Below are 19,804 nucleotides of genomic sequence, written 5' to 3'. Positions count from 1 at the left end.
GCAATTTGCAGTAGATACAAAAGCCAAGTAAAAGGGTCTCTGACCTTCCTAACCTTAGATGAGTTGAGATCCACCCCCAGCACTCCCTTCCTGCCTACCGTGAATATAATTAAGGGGAAGCTGCAGTGGTAATTTCTCTCCTCATTAACTTCCTGATTGGTTTCAGGCTCAGGATTCCGGCGGGCGGCAGTTTGTCACCAATTCCAAATGGCCAATCGTTAATACTAATGTTTGTGTAACTAACTGCCAGCATCTGCCACGGCTTCTTGTACAACAATAATAGTGAAAGGGTAACATTGGTGCTTCCCGTGTTAATTCAGATTCTGTTCATCAATAGGAAAATCTATGATGTAATTAGCGAAATGCATTGGTAGTTGAGGCAGTCGGAGGGAGCTAAATCACAGCGGGAGCTCCATGGGCCCCTGACACCTTAACCATCAATACTTATTATGTTCTGGATTTTACTGTTTAGTGGAGAGTATTACCAGCCTGTGATCTTTTAAAAGAGAATATACTTTACAACCACAGCTTGTTTTTTAGAAGCTATGATGAATCTGGTACAACTGCACAAGAACAAGCCATATGGAGTCAAGGCTCTGTCCTCACACTGCACTGCTGTGCCCAAGCCAGTAGCTCTTCCACATCTGGGCACTGGGTGCTTGCAGGCTCCAGGGGTTTCTAGCAGGGCTCAAGTTCCATTAGGAGTAAGAGGACAGGCTTGACTTTCACAGCCACACAAATCCAAAAGGGAATCAAGGAAAGTAAACAGCAGTCGCCTGGATTCACCCTGTTACTGCAAAAGTGAGATACACTATCTTAAAAACAAACAAAACAAAAAAAAAATCCCATTTCTGCAGTATTGCATATTTCTGTGGTAACTTCCATTTGTAGCTTAGCTTCCTGATTTGTCCTTATTCTGAACACAACGCTGGTTACCTAGAAATGGAAGAGACATTTATGCAGCTGAGATCTCATGTTATTATTTTCACCAACTTTTCCCATGACTAGATAAAATGGCAATTTCTGTCGCTTTTGGGGAGTTTTGCCCATTTTTGCCTTTGTAGAACCTGACTCCTTGATTTAAGTCACTCATTTGATACATATAAGGAACAAGCTAGCCCCTAACATCACCTTCCCAAAGCAGACTCTACTATTGTCTTTTAGATTTGACATAAAACAATTATTTAATCCCGTGAATAGCGTATTAATTCTTGACTACATTTTCTCCTAGCTAGAAAAAAGAAGAGAATGCAGTGGTTAGTTATGAGGGCTGAAAAGGTAACTGTTTTGACAGCTTTTAGGCATCCTGTAAATGCTGCTAAGAGCCTAGTGACACAGAACGAGGAAGATGGGTCTGTAGCATCATCGCGCATCATCAGCACAGGTAACAGCTGAGCAGGTCTCACATACTGAGCCAGACTACTGGAGGAAGACACTGTTTTGCAGGTGCAAAGGAAAGAGGCTACAGCAGCACTTTGGTAGCTGGCAGCCTGAAACAACCTTGTAGACTTTTACCTTTCCTAGCCCACCGACCCTGAACCCGAGAAGTGCTGCAGGATCGGATGCATGCCCCGCAAGGTGGAAGAGCCAGGCCCTCCTCTGCCATGAGAACACGAGGTGATTCCTGAAGTTCTGTCTCATCCCTTCCCTTTTCTGTGTGTAACTGGGGTTGATGGCAGAGTCCAAGAAGGAGAAGAAGGCACAACCTCCTCACTATCTGGGTGAGGATGCACTTAGCAATCTGCTGCTTGTGACCACAGTACTACCTGAAAGCCTCTATGACATGAGCCAGATGTAAACATGTAGGCTTGGGGAAAGGAGTGGAGGAACGGAGCAGCATTTCTGTTCCTCTGGAAGGAAGCAAGCTCACTGGGTAGGACAGGCTCACACAGCCACAAGGTACTCACTGGGTGGCTCAGTCTGCACCATGCTCCCTTGACCTGAAGCACAAATCATTATTTCAGGCAACTAGTTTGTCGCAGTGGTTCATGCTTCGACAGCTACAGAAGGATGGAGCAGAGATGCTGTGTACCCAGGTCTGCACCCAAACACCAAAGGGGAAAACACCTACAGAAAATGCAGCAGCCAATGCCTCTCCTGGTGTATCTATCCCAGAGACTACCTCCTCAAAGGTCACTCAGGGAAACAGCTTTTGCCAGTCACCAACACAAGCTTCGGCTCGATCTGGCTACATCTGGCATCAGGAATCATCTCTTTCTTCACCAGGTACCTTGCATTACAAAGTAAATAAACAGTATCACGGCTTGGCCACCAGTGACTGGCTGAAGGGCTTGGATCTCTACTCTGAACCCTCTTCCCATTGCTCTGATCCAGCAAAGCCCAACATCTTAAGATTTAGGACACGCTGTAAGGAGTTTCCCTGTTCCCAGGCTCCAGCATAGAAGTATGAAAGAAGCGATTGGGGTTGAAAGGGGATAATTTTTTGTTTACTCCTGAGTAGCCAAATGGGCAAACAGCTTATTTATTTGAAAGGTTTTGTTAGTACTTCTAGTGTGCAAGTGCCTGGAGTGATGGAAAGGCCCATTTTTAAATACTGAGATCTATAAATCTCTGTGACAAACTTACAGAAAGTTTACTTCCATGTGTAAAGAGTCCAGCAAGAAACCCACCCATATGCTACATAGCCCAAATGTTAAAAACCCTGTAAGAGAAAACTGCAGCTTTATTTTTATGTTCTGTTTATCCAGCAGCTCTATGTTAACTTATTATTGACTTATTATTGCGTGGGGAGTGACACAGAAGTCAACTTTCTCTGTAAACCAACACCCATGTCTATTTCTCAGCACCTCAGGCAGAGGGTCTGAAGCTCTCTGGACCAGTAGAGCTCCACCAGTCCTCCAGCACTTCTCATGGGGCATCAGACATTGTCGAACCTCAAATGGAAGGTTTCTTTAAATGGGAACAGTTCCAGTCACCAACTGGCATCTGAGATCTTGAAGCACTGATCCAAATAACACAGGCTATTCTTCCGCTGACTTTCAAATTGGCCATAGTTTTGCAGAGTTACAGAACCTGGGCTGTGTAAGTTAATCTCTGCATGTACACAGGTGCATGTAAGTAGAGTCTCACAGATTTTAAAAAGAGCCTGGAACTACAGAGGTATTTTCCCTAGCAAATGAGACCTACCCCTGTACCCCAACCTGCACTGCTTACTTGGATAGACTTCCACTGCAGTCAATGGGAGATGCAGAAGTCAAGCAAGGAGAAATGGGTAGGTGCAAAACTGATAATAAGAGCAAGATACTTGATTTGGGACTTGTAGCTATAAAAAGGCAGCAAAAAGGAAATGAGCAATTCTGTTCCAGTGTTTTAATCACACGGCAATAAAATGTAAAAGTTCCGAGTTCAAAGAAACAAACCCCATGTTCTTTTTGATTTAGGTCTATGAGTTTCATCTGTTTGAGGCTTGTGGCTGATCCTCCCACTGCTGTTGCACAGCCTTTATCTGTGTAAATAACAGTACCAGAATTGAGTCTGTGGCAGTTTTTAAAGACCATTCCTTGATCTAATTACCTTTTACCCTTGGGAAAGCACCTGAATACTTTTAAGCCATATGAATCTGAAAAAAAAAATCAGCTACTAACACATAGAAAAAGCAGTGAGAAGGGATTCCAACCATAAACACAAAACCTTACATCTTCTGACACTGGAAACCGCATTGACTTTTAACGTGAGTGATCCCTGGAATTCAATGGACTGAAAAGAATAATACGCTTTCAATGATGTGAGAAAGCGGAAGGATATTCATGCTTGAAAAGTAAATATTTTCCTGAGTTTACATTTAAAAAACTATTAAACTCTCAGTAAGAAGCAATTTTAAAAGATTTAAAGTTGAGAGGTACAATTCATTTTTTAAAGCTCTTTCACTTGCTTTTGCAAGGAAAAGGAAAATAAGTATGCCAGTCCCACATGCTTCTAAGGACCACGTACTTCTCCCTGTGTGCATACATAAGCCTGCAAGGACAGCCACAGGGAATGGAGCCAGGCTGCTGCTGGTGGCCTGAGGGCACTGGAGCACAATTAAAGCATGCCTAGGTCTTTGGTGTGAGGGTGGACAGGAACTGCTTTTCATGGTGTCTTCTCCTCTGTAGCCAAGGCATTTTCCCTTTGTATATATCACTGGAAACGGATGCAGTTTAAGCAAGCAGTGACTTCCTCTCCAGTCCCTGAAAATCCTATTTGAGGTCTCTTAAAAAATCACCAGGCCTGGGAGACCAGTGGCAGTGAAACCCAGAAGCAAGCCATGCCACCTGTGTGAAGGGTGGAAGGTAAGAAAATATCCTGGGCACTTTCCTCAGGTTACCAGCACCTTGAGGACTGGTGCCAGTCTTCTCCATGCAACAACCAGACACAGTGGGGCTGACTGGCAGTGTTCTGATGGGATGGTGTGGAAATACCGTGGGGGGAAACCTGTTTGAAAACACTGCCCTGTTTACTCCTAGTTGGGTAGTACCCCATCACTCCATGGCTCAGATTGACCCTGCAGGGCTGACTCTGCCACCTACCACCAGTAAACAGCCTGACAAGCTACATCAACTAGCACAGCACCCTTGACAGCTGCCTGACAAAGCATTCGGGAAGAAATAATAATAAATAAATAAATAAACAAACAGTTACTCCTGCAAAAACAGCACTCAGAACCAGAGAATCAACAGAATGAAGGCTGGCTCAGCTACACAGGAAGACAGAAGAGAGACAGAGAAAGATTATTTTCCTGTTGTGAAGGAAAGTGCCAACAGGAGTGCTAGATTCTGTCCTGACTTTGCTGTACATCATCTCAAGATGGACCCGGTGAAATCCTAATGCAAACACATGCAGAAAGGCCAAGCCAAGCTCTCCCGAACAACCTCCACTCTGCCACCTCTCATCTTTGGAGTGCCCAACCCTGCAAATGTTCAGCTCTTTCTACACAGAGGTAAGTTACAAAAGGTCAAAAAGCAGATCTATCCACATTGAACTGGCTGTGCAGTATGCATGCACTGTTTGAAAAGATAGAGGGCTTGAGTGTTTCACTCTAGAATGAAGAAACCAGTGTTGAAGAAAGGAAGATCTTACTTATCAGCTGTGCAAGGAGACCAGTCTCATTGGTGTTCTGGTCTATGCAGGTCAAAAGTACCAGCAGTCAGGGGCCCATGGCTGGGTGTGCTCCTGCTAGGTCACAGCAAAACCTTCAGAAAACCGAGGCCAACTTTCATCAGCTGTATTTTTAAGATTTTATTTGAACACAATCACATTTTTAAAGCTGCAGTGAGTTATGATTCTGACCACAGAACACACTCATTGAATCTTGAGTATCTTTTAGTTCTCTGCCACTCTCTGCGAGCTCATCTAAAAAACCTTCGTCCTCTCCCTCCTCACATCTCTGTAATGCAGAAAACAAAGTAAAATGGGAATCGTACATCCTTTCTTCTTTGCATGTCACTAACACAGGGGGAAATAGTCCAATTCTAGAAATGTATGTCCATGGAAATTGCCCTGCTCCAAGAAGTGTCAAGAACAAGCAGAGCTGCCTTTTGATACAAAAAACACAGCACACCTAAGGAACTGGAACCAAAACCATGTCCAGCCTGTACCTCTTAGCACAGATATACTATTTCACTGTAAAGTCCTTTTCTCCTTCTCAAATGCCTACCCTTCTCACTAACACTTAAAGTAATTAGGATTATCTCACATGCCCACAGTAGGGCACATTCATTGTGTATTTTCAGATAGCATTAATTCTTGGCATTAGGAGCTCAGGATAAAAGGTAAAGATCTGAATGGAGATCTTTATTCAGCATGCTTTACCATGGATTATCTCATTCTTTTCCAGTTCATGCTTGTACTTTTAGCAACTAAGAAGGTGGGGCTATAACTTGGTGTAATTAGAAACCAGAAGCTGAAGAAAATATCTTCTTGCTGAACTCATTCACCTCTGCCTTTAAATTCTCTTAAAATAACATGCGAAACAATCAAACAAGACTTTCCATTTCTCATCCATGTCTAATTGGACGGGAAGGATGCAAGGAAGACATTCCGGGAGTCAAGGCTTTGTTCTTTGAGGTTCCAAAACCTACCTCAAAACTAAATGACCCAATTACAAAGCAATTGCCCCAAACTCCTGCGGGCATGACACGCAGCAGAACAGCACTGACTGACCAACACTTTCCACTACTACCAATGCTACTTTCTGTAGCTCACCTGATGTGACTAATCTGCTGCCTGAGGCTAGGAAAGGCAAAGAGTGAAGGACCCATCTCACAAAAACATCTTCAGGAAGAGTAGGTGTGCTGAGACGAGCACCCTTGCTTTGAATGGTCTGAAGACCACGTGCAAAGCCAAGCTGGTAAAAGCTTTCTGGGGTCACAGATCTGAGGTATTTTTAACCCGGTAGCAACTTTTCAATTAGAAGGCATCACAATAAAAAGAATAACCTCTTTTTTCCTTCCCTGTCATTCTCCAGCTACTTATTTAACCCCTGTGTTGTCCAGTGCATGTGTTTGTGCATTGACACAGGGAATTACACTGGAGAAATGACTGCTGCAGAATATCCAGCCACTTTTATTTTGCATTGCCACTACCACAAAGAGGCACAAGCCTGTCCTTTGGCCTGCAATTCTATGCTATTAGTGTTATATTAGTTATATTAGTGCTATAGTGGACCAACAGATCCACTTCCAGAGATCCCTGCTTCTTTCAGACATTCATGGTCCACCATGGCAGGGAACATGCTCTGCTGTTGGGCAGACCCAATGCTTTGCATGGCTGCTCTCCAAACCAAAGGCCAGGAGATGGACAACACTTTTGAAAGGAATTTTTCCTGGAAAAAAAAATCATTTCAAGATTCAAGATTAGAAAGCAGCCACACAAACATATGAGAGAGCCATCGATTTCCAGGAAAGGTGTATAAAAAGTGGCTGTGAGGGATGGAGGGATTTGGAGATCTGCCACCAGCTGAAGAGCAGCAGGGAACCTCAGAGAAATGAAGCAGTTTGCTTCATCACGTAACAAGGCTGTGAAAAAGCTGGGACCTTTCATCTCTTTGTTCCCGGAGGTCACATAATACTTCTCTATTCCACACACAACACCGAAGACTGATTCTCCATCAAAAAAGATGCCTCTGGTGTGTAGTATTCAAAGACCAGCAAAAGACAGAGGCAGCTCTGAGAAGAAAGAAAAAAAAAAGGAAGAAAGGTCTTTGAACCCACTTTCTGGACTGTTGTTCATGCAGGAATTAAATACTTTGTTCTTAAAAAAAAAAAAAAAGAAAAGAAAAGAAAAAAAAGATTGGAATTGCACAAATCAATCACTTCTCAAGAGAAGTATCTAGTTACTTTGCCAGTTGGCGGTACACATGCCCAAATGTCCATCCCAGGCATTTTATCCTGCCAGGACTAGTTTTGCACTAAACTGCCTTCCTATGGGGCTAGGAGATTTGGGACTTCTTGGGCTGGTGCAACTACCTTCGAATCCAGGTCCACGAAATGGGATGCACTTTCTGAAAAGTCTTTTTTTTTTTTTTTTTTTTTTTTTTTTGTGGAAAAGGAAACAATACACTTTTTAGATCCAGGTCAGCGAGACCACAGGAAGATGTAAACAGGTGGTACATTAAAAAAAAAAACCTGCTACGTAGCAACAGGCTGCCTTACAGCTGCAAGCCCAGGGACAGGACTCACCAACAATGTGCACTGATTAAGGAAAGCAGGTAGGTGTCCCTCTGAATCTTCCATGTCTCGCTGTGACTTTGCAGAAAGACATGATTTTAGCAAAAACAATCAGAGGGTGAGATTCTTCTCTCACAAAAATTTTCACCAGATTAATTTCCAGCCAGTTCTAAAGCACAGAGCACAGGGTCATCCCCCTGCACTCAGCCACCTCCCTTCACACGTAACCTTGAGACATGACATGGATCTTGTGGAGCCTGCTCTCTGTTCGTTTCCTTTGAGGCAGTGACACAGGCCATCCTGTAGGTCTCCAGCACCATCTAACCCAGGGACAATGCCACACAGAGCTCACTGAAATAGACATCCAGCTGCCCCTGGCCAGAATTGTGTGACTCAGTCACACGTGCTCACCACGGCTGCAGCATGGCAGGACCTAAGAACAAGGGGACAAAGCGCTGCCCGCTGCTTCTTCCTGGGATTGCTGTTGACACTGCAGGGAATGGATGAGCAGACATGGGGCTGTATGTTTCCTGTTTCAAGGAAAGACCTTGCATGCCAGAGGGGACAGCTAGTGACTCTGCCTTCTCACCTTTTTCTGGGCATCACTACAGTGTATTTGCTTTTGTTTTTCTTGGAGTACATATTTAAAACCTGACTAAACAAGGAGTTCCTTGTTAATAACTACCTCTAGAAGCATGAAGTGTCCTACCTAGAAAATGCATTGCAATTTAAAATAGCTGTGGCAGGAAAACATTTTTTTGAAAAGCAATGTTAACTTTTAAGGAAGGAGTGCATTCAAGACTCAAAGTAATGTCATTGAGCAGCAGCATACGCGTGAAGACACACACACACACACAAAAGGCACAAGGTTCCTCCCTGATGTAGCTATACATCTCTCTATTAGAGAAGGAAACGGGAACCTAAGAGCTTTAATACCTGCTTAAAGCATCTTGGTGTCTCATGCAGAAATCCAAACATACCACTATTTTGGCTGGCCATCTCCCATCTACTGTGTCAGAAAGGCTGTTAATCTCTACTGGCTTATCAGGAGAAAAAAAAAAAAAGAAAAAAAAAAAAAAGAGGCTACCACAGTTTGTGTAACACCAGGACTCGCCATGTAAGCGTAAACTTTAATTCTGGTCACATCTCTACATTTTTACTTTCATTTTCAATCTATAAAACAAGGACAAAATCCATGCCTGTTGACATCAGTCATAATACTCAAAGAGTAACCAAATAGCTAATAATGATGGCTTCAGCTCTTTCAGGCTTGATGACATTCTTAACATTAGAAAATACTGGCTCAGTGCAAAAGTGCCGTATTGTATGGCTTAAAGATTTTTTTGGACATGATTTGCAAGCTTTTGGAAATCAAGAGGTTACTAAACAATCAGAGAAAATGCTAAGTCTAATGAAAGTGATCTGTTATGGTAGATACAATAGATTTTTCACTTGCCAATAATAGATTTTTCTTAATGCTCTTCCACTGTAAATTTCTCTGCTGGGAAGGGACAAAGAAGGACCTGCAACTCATACCATACTAGCACAAGCTGCAGGAGGTTTATCACTGACTCCAGCATAAGCAAGACTGTACTCCCCTACAACTGTGCTCAAAATTGAATAGGAGAGAAGAAAGAAGAAGCCTTATCATATGTAGATTAGAATTCAAGTGAACCTGCAGGTTAAAAAGCCCAGGAGGCTTTAAAGTGAATTAATATTGTCATGGCATTACTATTTCTTTAATATGAACTTTAATTTGGAAGCCAGTCAAGCAGATTTCCAGTAAAATGGTTCAAGTATTGGTAAATATGAAGCAAACAATGGACATATACATAAAGAGAGTAAAAATGTTGCTACTTATTTTAAAGTGAGATTTATACACTCAGAAGTTTAGGAACCTTGTCACAATAAGTCACTCTACTTGAGAAAATAGGGACAAAAACTGAACACAAAACATTTCTGAGGTAGTCAAATAAGTTAAATGAAGTTTCACACAACATTAGGCTTACGACAGACCCACTGCGTTATATTTATATTTATTTCCACGAACACAATAGCAGCATTAAATACATACTGCAAACTGCTGGCGTGCAACAGAAACTTCCCCTGCCTGGGGGTGAGGGGCCAGCCTCTGGCTGACCATGTGTGACCAGCCTTTGAAGGTCTGCTCCAGTGCAGAGCAGTGCAGCACAGCCTTACCGAGATGACTACAACTGGCCCAAATGTACTTGCCACATCTTCAGCACGCGTTTCCCTTGCCCTAAGTTGCCATGATCTGAATTTGGGAAGGTGGACCTTACAGCATCTTAAAGTGGCAGAAAAGTTCATAATGAAAAAATGTTTAAAAAACAGTATTTTGTTACTTTTATCTGTTGTACAGAAAAATTAAAGTGTAGTCCCTTGAGTCAAGGGGGCCAATCTGGACACATATGGCTGTGTGGAAGGCTGCTTGCCTTCAGAAGGACCACTCCGACTCCACTCCTCAGCTAACTTCCAAAGTGCTGCTGGCAGCCCCAGGCAGTATAAAACTGATTCAGCACTAGAAGGGCAGGGCGGGGAGGTAAGCAGGTAAGGAGGGAAGGGAGGAGAAAATGCAACTCATCCTCTGCCACATCATACAGCCCCACTGCATTTCACTGCAGACACAAAGCAGTGAAGTGTGGAGGGTGCAAGGGATGCAGGAGGGCTTGCACCATACAAAGCAACTATCTGTTGCTGTTCAGGGCCACAATGTGCCTTTTCTCTCCTTTGGAGCATGAGGCAGGCAAGGTAATGTCTATCTCCCTCCATACAGGTAGCTGATTATCACAGCAGCTGAATGCAACAAGGAAAGCAGGTGCCAGCTAGGACCCTACCCACATAATGGTCCTAATCCAAAACTCTCCTTCAGCAGTGACACCCACTGCGCTGGATGGACCTGCCTACCCAGACAAGAGCTAACTGAGGTCCTCCACGCCCTCCTGGGGAAAGAGGAGTTCCTGCAGGGGCTCTGTGGAGATAAAAGTCCTTCCTGGGTAGCACTGAGGCCTTCCAGCTCAGGCAGCTGATGCTGCCGCAGGTGTAGTGAACACAGAGGGACCTGCTCTGGGCTGCTGGGGAAGGCAGGATTTTCAATGCACCGAAAAATGCAGGAAAATGCAGATTAGCATGTCCAGGAACCTCTTGCAAACATGATCCAAGCTGAACAGTTCAGAGAAAGAAGTACAGAGGTCAGTGCCATGGCTGAGGAGGGGTAATTAGTTTCAAAATAAGGGCCAATCCACATTCCTATCTCCCCACTCCTTTTCAGCTACACTTTACAGAGTTACAGCTTCATTTGGGCCACATCAGGCAAAAGCATCCAGATAGAAAACATACAGCAGACCCCACTCACCAGGCCAGTGTTGGTTCTTCTGTTTGCACAAACCTGTTTGCAGTATTTACATCTTAGAAAGTATTAGGGACAGAGTTCAACCAAATTAAAGTCCCTGGAAACATATGTGGCTCATCACAGAGCTGGGACAAAATACATATGACTTGGTAGGCATAGTTTTATGAACTAGAAGTTTGTATTTATCTAAGAGAGAAGGCAGAAAAAAACTGAGATTAGCAAGGTCTTGATTTGTGGTATTGAGGAGGTTTGAAACAATATTTAAGGGCACACAGCTAGCTCGAATCTGTCTCAGACTGTACCTTATCAAAAGTGTTTTATACAGCCAAAAGCCAATGCAAAAATCTGCTAAAAAAATTGAGTGTAAACAGTTGTTTCAGGGTGGGAAAATAAAACATTCCTTGCATTGTCTACAAGTGCTCTGAGACAGAACTTGAAAGGGAAAATGATTTATAAAGGAGCAGGAGAGGGAGTTCATTGATTTTTCTTCTTCTTTCATGTCCAGAAAAGAAACAAAACTGGTGACAAACTGGACTAAAAGCATGCTTTTACTTCAACAGCCTAAGACATGATTAGCGCCATGCGTGGGGTAAATAAACACGCTACCCGCAGCATGTGGGATGTGATTCAGACCTTATGAAAACCTTCTACCCCTGAAGCTTAATTGATTTAACAGGCACTGTGGGACAAGAATCAGGCACAGAGCCTTAAAACTGGCATTGTAAAATAAACTTTGTAATGTAAGAATTGTAAAAAATTGCAGAAAATTGGGAAATAAATTTGATATTAAGTAAGTGGTTAGATAGATAAAATGTTGAACGCCTATCCTATAGAAACAAAACCAAAGATCTTAGAGCTCTTTTTCTAAATGTCAAGTTGGCTTCCTCTCTTTCTGCTTTACATTTGAAAATGAATCCCGGCAAAATGATGTACTCAATGCTCAAGATACGTCCAATGCCTCTTCCAGATCTGTTCAGACTTTTAAGACAAATATAGGTCAGACACAAATGCCCCCTCCACCCCTACAAACCCCTTTCAAACACCTTTGAAGCAAGTTGCAACCTGATCTGCAGGCCTTTTCGTCACGGAGTGGTGCGTTACTGCAGAGAGATGTGATGGAGCTGCGGGCATGTGCTTGATGCAGCAGGGGCATGCTTGGCAAGCCAGGGCTGCACCAGGCAGCGCAGCATTGCTACACAGCCCCATGCAGCCACTGATGGCAACCAGTGGGCAACTAGGTCACCCCGAGCTAACGTTTCAAGCCTTCCCGTTAAGATACGACTTCATACAATGGAAATGCTGACACCTGGCTAATTACGGAGGGGAGAGCTGAGTCCCTCTCCTGTTCCATCTGATGAAGCGCCCTGAGCAAGAACATGCATTTGTGCCGGGATTTTATTTACATGTGTGAACCCAGCAAGGAACAGCAAATACTTTTATAGCATGCAGAACGAGTCCGCTAATTTTGCAAGACAGTTTTAAAAGTCTGTTAGTTTTCCATTTTTCATATGAAAAAAAAACACTTTCTCTAAACAGTTTCTTCTGTGTTTAACGTTGTGGCAGACTAACAAAATGGTACTTAAAAGGAAAAAGCAGCTGTAACGTTTGCATGTCTGCCCTCCTGCAACAGGTTTGGAAGAAATGGAATGTAATTTATTACAACCTATTTAGCTCTGCAACAATTGCCCTTCAAAAACCGAAGGAGAATAATGTAATTGAACATACATGCCTTCTTTGCTGCAGAAACCTCAAACACCCTCAGGCAAGAGCTAATACAGATGTAGTACAAGGCATTAAAAGAGTGCTGGATGCTGTAGCTAGCAATTATCCTGGTATTTAACCAAATCTATCGCTCATCAAGAAAGCGTTTAGTGCAGTAGTCGGAGCGAGACAGGCTGACACGGAGCACAGCTACTTAACTGTCCCCTCGAGCGATTACACTTTCTCAACCCAAGAGCCATGTCAAATTAAACAACTACACATTGACTTTTCACTTCTATAAACGTTAAGCTATGATTGACAACTCCTGGATGCTACAAGACAGTCATTATAATCAGCCAACATACTGTTAGCTTTTTTGTGATGTTTCCCACCCCCTCAATTCTGAGCAATTTCCTCCTGGACTATTTTTATAGTGCTCTATACATATGTTTGCTTTGCTTCCCTGCAGGGTCATTGTAAGAAAATATCACCCCCATCACAAGACCTTTGTATGTGTGTGGGAAAGCAACATTAAATTAAGTGACTTAACCTGGTGTACAGGATATTTTTTTATTTTTTTTTTTTGTCCAAACGATCACTTCTCCATTAACTCAAATTTGGACTTGTATGGGCAGCAAAAAATGGAAGTACTCACTGCACAAAATACGTCAAGCCCACCTGTTCTACGTGGCACCTTTTCAGAGGATTTTTCCAAATTTTTGCCCCAACTACTAGAATTGTCTTTAAATCTACGTACAGTAGATGCCATATGAGGAATAAACCAACCCACAAGAGTAGAGAATTAGATGAGCTCCACAATAGTGTTTTGTACATGAATGCTTATTAATAAAGACCTCTACTTCCCTAAGGTTATTACAGCATCACTATGTCAAGCCACTACCTACTACATATATCTGAAGACTGCAGCTTAGCAAAGTTACTAGAAACTGAACGGGTACATAAAGCAGTCAAGGTAGTGAAGAAATACATTTCTTTGATTTTATATGCAACATTCTGAAGCTTGAAAACACTACGTTATAAGTGACAGCTTTACTCTGCACGCCTCTAATTCAAGCCACAAGAGTAACATAAAAGACGTCCAAACTTTCCCCTCTCAAAATAAAAGGAGAAAGTAAACAAATTCGTAAATAATGCTTAATGCTTCTAACCTTTCACCCCCACATCACCCCTAAGAAACCTTCCTGGATCCTTTAAAGTCTCTGCTGAAGAAATAGGTGAGATTAACACAGTATCATTAAACTAATTATGAATATGAACAAGTTTTGAATAATATTTGTATTCCTGGAAGCCTGCATGCTTATATGATCAGTGTACCTGAAGCTTTAGCCTCATGCTGCCAGCAGCAGGCTGAAATGTAAACTTCACAGTTTTTTAACAAAGGCATAAAAAATCAAAGAAAAAATTAGCAACAATAAACACATTTGTGGAAAATGTTCTGAGCTAGAAAAGTATGATTTCACTGCAAAATTAGTACTCAAATCCCAAACTAGAGAAGCTGAAAACAGCTGAGGAGGACAAATGAAATACAGTTATCTCTTATCTTTGATAGTGCCAACTGCAGTCCTACTCCTTTTTCAACTTCTGTACTATATTTAATACTCAATGGGGAATCCAGAAATCTAAAATTAAATGCAACAGTATTTCAAACACTCCGCCTCTTCTGCTGGTTGAACAGCAAGGCAGTAAAGCCAAAAGACTTCTGTCAAGAGCCCAGAACACGTCAACTACTCTTCAAACACAGAGGACAAACAGTCAAAGCACTAAAGACAGTGAAATTTGAGTTCATTTCCAGGTTTTGAAGTATAACAGTGAAATAACAATGCCACAGGAAGCACTCAAAAACTTTATTGGCTTATCCCCAATCCTTTCTTTCACTTGTTTTCAGTCAGGTTAACTGCCACCAAAGTACTGAACCTCCAATGAAGAAAGATACTGTCCTTGGCTGTAGAGTGACTGACACAGTGTGCTCTCCAGTTCATGTGGATGTTACTGTTTAACTCCAAGTATGTCTCAGATGCTCAAGACAGTAGATTTATCTCTAAAGACTCAGCAATTTACTCATACACAAAATGTCTTTGTTACATTTTACACTAATTTCTTAACTTATGTAGCTAGACAAAAATATCTACTATTTTATTTTATGTTGTTCTTTTCTTAGTGACCTTGTGTCAACACTGCAGTTGACGGGACTAAACTAGTTGACGGGAGAACTTCTATCATTTCAACACACAGCCCATCAAACGTACTTTCCTTTTTCCATATTTTAAAGTTTCTGAGAGAGTCCCCCAGGACCTTCTGCTCGACGTTGTACCTTCCAAGCTCTGGGAGGCACTCACCAGCAAAAAAGCAGTGGCAGGCCTGAGCCCTGTGTTGGCTGTCAACATCCAGCTGCATCCATTTGTGCACCTTGGGAGCAGCCCCGTGGGCTGAGCTGCCTCACAGGGACTCAGCTGAGCACAGCCCTGCGCCTGCCCCTTCACCAAAGGCAGCTCACCAACAGTATGCAGCAGGCTTCACGGGTCCCCTGGCTTTGTGTCCTACGAATTCGGTGTTAGCATCTGCTGCCACAACCCTACGAAACAGCAGTCAACCCAAACCAAATGGATAATACAAAAATTAAAAATCCCACTCCGCATTCTTAGCCAGGAATTGTAAAACTGTGATGTTCAAAGAACGGTATTTTCAACAGCGTTTTTTGAAAATAAAAGGCTACTTCACTGAAATGCTAACACTGAGGTACAAACACTGAAATACTTTTAAGAAATAGCATAAGACAAGGTCTTGTCAGAGAAATCTCTTTGTAGATCCGCAGTGTTTGTATACAGAATGTGTGCATAGCGTGTGTGTATCTATATATCTGTGTATATATATACCTATATCGATATATGCACCCACACACAGGTACAGGTATGTGTAGATTATATATATTATATATATAAAGCTAACTTTCAGTCCTCAGAAAACAAAAGCTATCCCCATATAACAGCCAAATTCCTACATAACTCAATTTCGACATCTCATCTGGTGTGAACTGCACTCATTCCTAGTGTAAACCCCAGCGCGCTCTGCAATGATATACTGTAATGTCACATCGCAATCTGGATTTACTATAAAGGGCTGCTGACGAGTTTCAGAGCAGTAAACATTGCTGCGAGGTGTATTTCACACTGAGCTGGTTTTTATGAAGAACACTTCACCGCCCAGCCACGGCACCCAGATGATGAATGGTGAAAGATGCATGACAAGCTTCATCATTGTTTGTAAATCTTAACTGTTCCTGCTCACTAACTCTGCAGGCAATTTTCAAAGACAGCGGCCGACAGAAGGACAGCACAGCTTTCCTGAAGGTTATTCAACTTGTACTTGGCCTAAGCTATGCCTGCGAGGAGCACTGGAAATAAACTCATGGTTACACCGAGGCTCAGGATTAAAAACACTGGCTGGCCAGGCTAATGGCTGCTAAATTAAGAGAGCCCATTAGGCGGCCGCCCCCCAGTCCTGCCCTGCAGGGTTACAGACACCACGAGCAGGCAGCATACCCCAGTATTATTTACACCTGAGGTACAAACACACACATTTACAAACGGGGCACACAGCGGTGACCCCACATCCCCTGCAGGTAGGCCCGACATGCAGCTGCCCCCCAGGCCCCAGCCGACACCTCTCAGCAGCTACTTCTGATCCCTGCTGCCAGGAGATCTCCCTTCGACAGGGTGTAACACCCTCACTCCACACAAGTGAGCTCGACAGTGGGGAAAATTCTCACCTTTCTCCCTAAGAGCACTCCGGCATGGGGGCAGAGCTACAGACTGCAACAACGGCCCCTTGCAAAGAGCCACAATCAGCTCATCGCCTCCCTCCTGACGGCTAAGCCATCCCACACTGCTTGCAGGGGCCTTTTTTTTTTTTTTTTTTTTTTAAGAGATCAGTAGCAAATGCGCCTTTTGCTAAAGTTTCTCACAATCTGCAAAGGGCTGATAATTGGTGTGCCTTATCTAAGCAGAAAAGGCTGCAAAGGAATTAGCTTAGCTCACCTTCTTTAAGAAGATGGCATGAACGGTGAAGTATCCTCTGTAAATCCTCACTCGCAGAAAAGACTACAGAATACAGAGCTACAGACTTCTCCCTTCTCTTAACCAGTCAAGATACAAGGATGCACCTGCACATCAAAGCAACAGGGAGGCATGTTTCACTGTTTTTTTTCTACAATAACAAGCCATGCCCAGGTAAACACACTGGTATCACCACCGTGCCAACAAAATGTCTTCATTTGCTTTGCCACTTCATGGTGAAATTTTATGATTTCCATAAACTTCTGCTTGCAAGGGAAAAAGTCCCGTAAAAAAACCTCAGTGTCGAGCCCATACCCAGTGTAAAAGGATGCTGCTCAACTGATTGTGTGGATTTTCTCAGACAAGCATCCAACATCCTCTAAAGCACGAAGAAAATAAACTGCAGCCTCGCCAGCTGTAGCATGCTCTGCCCCACGCAGAAAGCAGCTGAAGCAAGCAGAAACCAAGTTTGGGGCTGCAGTGGGTGTAAACTTGTGGTCCTCAACCTGTAGTTTTGAGACAGTCTAAATTGCAGGAGGGGCTGAGAAGGAGGGAAGCCATCCAGGGCCATTGCTCATCTCAGGGCAACGCGGAGGCATGGCCTTGCAGAGGGATGCTGAGGCTGCAGCATGAGGAGCTGGTGCAGCAGCATGAGCACAGCAGGGATAGACCTTTATTCCAGCGCTCAGCAGCTGCAGACCCCCATCAGGGTGAAGGTGGCTTTGCTGGTGTGCGTGAACAGGGTCCAGCTGTGCTTCCTGAGGCTCCAGGCTGCTTTCTTGCTGGGGCAAACAGAAGCATGTAGTTTTCATGAGACCTTACCATTCCTCCTAGAGAATGCTACGGTCTCACTCCAGAAATACATGTATTTCTACAAAAACAGACTTGGGGGGGGGGGGGGGGGACAGCAAAATACAGACTGCTCAGATGCTCCTGCCACAGGACCAGCATCTTCCCCCACTGCAAGCAGCAGGGCTCATCACTCGCCCTGGCATGAATCAGCAAAACTCGTGAATCGAACAAGTAATTCTGCAACTGCACAACAAGTTGCTTCACTGCATGCATTTTTTTATTTGTGTGATTTTCAGTGAACTGAACATAAAAGTTGCATTTTGAGGAGGAATTACTAGAATGAGCCTTTGAATCAGGAATAAACCAAAGCAGAATGTGATGTAAGCAAATGTTTGAACTCATTTCGTTTCATAAATTCCCTTCACTATCCATCAGACCTTATAAATTGCTTTTAATATTAGTCAAATCTTCACCAAGCCAACCTCAGTTAGAACACAGACCAATAATTTACAAAAAGGCTTAAACATACAGTAAAATGGACTGCCAGAGTATATAATGAATATGTCTCACATTCTCAAATCTATTTTGAAAGCTGCTATTACATCTAATGAAACAAGGAAATATGATTATGAATGTCACAAATGCAGCTTAGCAACTTCCTTGATTTAAAAAAAAAATATCACCAAACCCAGCACAAACCCAGCAACTGTGTAGTCAGCTAAGCTCAAAATTCAGCTTTTTATTGAAAATTAAAATGACATGTTAAAAGGTCATCTGCCTGAAAAGGTCTGTAGGATGTTGCAGCTTATTCAAGATCCACGTAATCGAAGAATAGCACATTGTCTGACTTCCACGGAAGTTTGTTCTCACATCATACTAACAGCAAATTCACTCCACAGACTATCCCTACAATCCAGGTTGTGTGAAGACAGGCAGAAGTGCCTGAACATGGCAGATTTGTTTATCAGGGGTGTATATATATGCATATATATTTATGTACATGTACGTGTGTATATATGTATATTGATGGCCCCCAAACATATTGTACCCTGCCATTCTAAGAAAGCCACAAAACACTGGTGTTTTACAAGAGTCCTGCATAAAAATGAGACTGCTGCAGGCAAGAATAGATGAGGCTGTGGTCTACACCACATACACAACCAGCAATGTAAGCCAAGGCTTAGAGAATCAGTTTAGACTTTGCCAGCGTTCCTGGCACCCTCATAGCAAGTACCTAAAGGACACTGTGCACAGCACAGCCGTCTGGGACTATGAACAGCAGCAATGAGAATGCATGAAAAAGATGCAACAGCCACCCAAAGATAACGTGACCTGCTGAGAGAAACACAGCTTTGAACTGACTGTTCAGGGTCTGCAGGCTTAGATTATTACCTCTTCCTTTCTCTTTTTGTCTGATTTCAAATTTACTTCTGAAAGTTTGATAAGAGATGGAAAGTTAGTGGCAAATACAGTCAAGTTTCAGCAAACACTGCTTGTTCCTCATCCCTGAGGAATGGCATACTCTTGAACAGAGGATGGTTTTTAAGCAAAAGATGCACAGATAGAAGCAAAACACACAAGCTAAATACTGCTGAACTTTATCCATTCCAGGAGTAAAATGATACCCCACACATTATACTGCTGAAGCCCCTCTACACCCAATATGCATTTCTGCTGGTGCTCTGCTGAAGATGAACAGGAGCAAAAGGAGAAAAAGTAGTATCTCAGACTTGACAATGCCTGGACCCTGTGGAACTGCAAGAACTTCTCCTCAGCTTACTCAGACTGGTTCTAGCCCTCTGACAGAGGGGTGTTTTTTACTGCTCTGCCCCACTTCTCTAAGTGCTTTATCAGCATAGCTCCATCAGCGCATCTTATCTGCTGGCTGCAAATACAGAGCTCGTAAATGCAAGCCTTTTTTTCAGCTCTTTGGAGTAATTTCTCAGCTATACCACACCAGCCTGCTTTGTTGCAGTGTGCTGTCTCTGTAGCTTGAACGCCCACAGAAAACAGTACTAATGCAAGGACACAAGCTTGAAGAGCTTTTGCATACCAGGACTCCTTGACCTCTTTGGTCCTACAGCCAGGTGCCTTCTTTGACTATGAACATGACTCATCTTGTGCAGCACTCAAGGGCACAGATTTCATGCAAGAATACTGTACATATGAAACCTGAAAAAGGAGCATAACATTCACACACTTGT

The 19,804-nt window shown here is 43.0% G+C and overlaps 1 protein-coding gene across 1 annotated transcript in view; it reads right to left on the bottom strand.

Annotated features, from left to right (window-relative positions):
* Positions 1-19,804, bottom strand: part of DMRT1 (doublesex and mab-3 related transcription factor 1) — a gene marked incomplete at both ends in the record, with an annotated part of 60,812 nt that overhangs the window by 360 nt on the left and 40,648 nt on the right. The window lies entirely within an intron of this gene.

This window comes from Aythya marila, assembly GCF_965140915.1.
Source record: "Aythya marila genome assembly, chromosome: Z".
Taxonomy (NCBI): domain Eukaryota; kingdom Metazoa; phylum Chordata; class Aves; order Anseriformes; family Anatidae; genus Aythya; species Aythya marila.
Note: the sequence above shows the minus strand (reverse complement) of the source record. Positions and strands in the feature narration are given on the sequence as shown.